The sequence below is a fragment of the Trichechus manatus genome, unplaced genomic scaffold (genome assembly GCF_000243295.1).
Source record: "Trichechus manatus latirostris isolate Lorelei unplaced genomic scaffold, TriManLat1.0 scaffold00028, whole genome shotgun sequence".
Lineage (NCBI taxonomy): Eukaryota > Metazoa > Chordata > Mammalia > Sirenia > Trichechidae > Trichechus > Trichechus manatus.
In genome coordinates, this window is record NW_004443964.1 from 4,682,176 (window position 1) to 4,685,041 (window position 2,866).

Here is a 2,866-nt window from a genome sequence, read left to right on the forward strand (position 1 = left end):
GTGTTGGAGGGGGCCCTGCTGCTCTGTGTGTGTGTGGGGGGCCCTGCTGCTGTGAGTGTGAGGGTGGGGGGAAGCTGGGGACTAGCGAGGGGGTTCACCCTGGAGGGCCCCGTGTCCCCCTGACTGCCCGCCTCCCGCAGCGCTGTCATCTACCTCAACATCCAGGTGGTGAAGGGCCAGCGGAAGGTCATTTGTCTTCTCAAGGAGCAGATCAGCAATGTGAGTGCCCGCGCCCTTACTGCCCTGGAGACCACTGAGACCTGGCTCTGGTCTGGACAGGTCCTGCTGCTCTTCCCAGAGTTTGGTTGCCAAACACTGGAATCCATGAATAGGGAGTAGTTTGTGTATGTGAGGCCGTGCGTCTGGGGCTGCCTCTGGGGCTGCTTTGAGCTCCTTCCAGAAACTCGGCATTTCAGGGGGCTAGGATTTTTCACTCTGGGACATCCTTGTCTTGGAACAAGGACCCCCGTTCAGCGCCCTCATTTCACAGACAAAGCAAATTAAGTTGAAAGAGGCTCAGGATTTATAAAACTCTTCAGGAAACAATGCATTTTTTATTCAGCCCGTTCCAGTTTTCCATCCACACATGGGAGGTGGATGTGGGGGTGAAGCTGCCTCCCTCTGTCCTTGCTCAGAGGCCACCCTGCGAGGCAGGCCCAGTCCCTGCCCAGCGAGGGCGGGGATCCCCTTGCTCCCAGACAGCAGCCTTGTTCTCTGCCGAGAGGCCGGCCTGCCTGTTAGCGGGATGCCCTGTTACATTGTAACAAGTTACTTTGCTGACATCCAGCCACTCAGGCCGGTGGGCTGCTTTCCTGCTCTCCAGCACAGCCCGTGCTTCTCACGCCTCCTGGCTGGGAACCTGAGTCATGGGGTCAAGCTGCTCACATGGAACCTGCCAGAACCTGCTAGAACTTGCCGGTAGCAACAGTTTTCTGGAAGAGTTAAAATGAGCCCCCAGGGGCCTGACATTATGCCCCCTGGCTTTGCTGGCCCGTGGGGTGGGGACCCTAGCACGGCTCCTGTCTCTCCTTGACCTCTGCTGTCACCGCCTCGGGGTTTCTGGGCATGTGAGGCGAGGTGCACAGGGTATCAGGCCCGGGGTGACTTCTGGGGCTGTCCTGGGGTGGGCCTCTCCCTGGCCGTCCTGGCTGACCCTCAGCGGTGCCTCTGCCCAGGCTTATCTCTGAGAAGAAGCTGAAGAGGCGGCAGAAGCCAGAGTTCGACATTGCCCGGAACGTCCTCGACCTGATTTATGGGCAGACTCTGACCTGGTGGGTGTTTGCACTGCCCCCCTCTCCCAGCCCTGGGGGAGGGCGAACCCCCCGGGGAAGGTGAACCCCTGAGGGAGGGTGAACTCCCGGGGAAGGGTGCACCCCTGGGGGTACCCTTTCTTTCTGGGACCTTGTGCTGGCCTCCTGCTGGGGCTGGGTGGAAGCACCAAGGCCTGCCTCAGGTTTCTGGGGTGCTGCACCAGCCCCCCACCCCATGTGGTCCAAGCCCAGCCTGGTCTTGGGGTGGACAGCGGAGGGGCCAGACAGCTTGCTCCACCCCTGAGCCAGGCAGGGGCGGGGGGATGGGGAAGAGGGCATCTAGCCCTGGGGAGGAGCACAGGGGTCTGGCCCACCTCTGACCTGCAACTGCCCCGCCCCCGCCAGGCTGGGGGTCCTCTTCTCGCCCCTCCTCCCTGCCATGCAAATCCTCAAGCTGCTGCTTCTCTTCTACATCAAGAAGGTAAGGGTGCTGCTGCCCCACTCCAGGGCAGGCACGGCGCCCAGCACATGTCCCCCACTCCCTGAGAGCTATGGGGCTTGCAGCCAGGGCCACCCTGGGGTCAGTCCCATGGCCGTGGGAGCCAGCTGACTCCCCTACCCTGGCATCACCTTCTTTGCCAGGCTGGGCAGCATCCTGCTGGTGAGGGGTCGTCATTGGGCATGTGTGTGCCAGGGCTGGGCTGGCCCTGGGAGTTGACGCTGGCCCTCTGTCCTCAGGCCAGGGGTGCCCAGTGGTTGAGAATAGGGACCTTGGACCCCTTGACTTTGAAGCCACTGTCCTCTCTGGCCTCGCTCCTTGTCTCTACCACAGGCTGGGCTCTAGTGGGGGCTGGCAGGGAGGGAGCTCACCAAGTGACCTTGGACAGGCCGCTCCCGTGTCTGCCTCGGTCTCCCCAACCCCATGCCTTTAGTGAGCCTGCCTTTCTCTGCCCACAGCAGAGCCCAGCCCCTGGGGTTGGGGGAGAGGAGGGTCTCAGCTCTGGGCCCTGGCTGGAAGGACCCCTGCCCGTCCACTTCTTCCCTCTTGGGGTGTCCCCACTAGGCCAGGGGCAGGGCGGGCAGCGGGTGGTGGTGGCATCGTTTGTTTCTGTCCCCCAGACGAGCCTGATGGCCAACTGCCAGGCGCCCCGCAGGCCTTGGCTGGCCTCACACATGAGCACTGTCTTCATGACACTCCTCTGCTTCCCCTCCTTCCTGGGTGCTGCGGTCTTCCTCTGCTATGCCGTCTGGCAGTGAGTGCTGCTCAGCCTGGGCACTCTGTGGCCTGGGACTCGGTGGTGGTGCCTGGGGGGTTTGGGGAGGTGTGGCGGTGTCCTGAGGCTGGAGGGAGGAGGAGGCGGAGGGGCCTTCACCAGCTGAAGGTCCCTGCGCCCCACTGCATCCCGCCCAGGGTGAAGCCATCGAGCATGTGTGGCCCTTTCCAGACCCTGGACACCATGTATGAGGCGGGCAAGGTGTGGGTGCGCCGCCTGGAGCGGGCAGGGCCCAGGGTCTCCTGGCTGTCCTGGGTCCATCACTACCTGCTGGAGAACACCTTCTTCATCTTCCTGGTGTCGGCCCTGCTGCTGTGAGTGGGTGGCGGGGGGGGGGCCTGC

General features: G+C 63.1%; 1 long non-coding RNA gene across 1 annotated transcript in view; it reads left to right on the forward strand.

Annotated features, from left to right (window-relative positions):
* Window positions 1-39: 39 nt before the first annotated feature.
* LOC111820160 (uncharacterized) overlaps window positions 40-2,866 on the forward strand; it is a 4,538-nt gene continuing 1,711 nt past the window's right edge. Inside the window, exons 1-2 of the long non-coding RNA XR_002823697.1 lie at window positions 40-51; window positions 141-219. This is a non-coding gene — a long non-coding RNA (uncharacterized LOC111820160). The remainder of the gene's footprint in view (window positions 52-140; window positions 220-2,866) is intronic.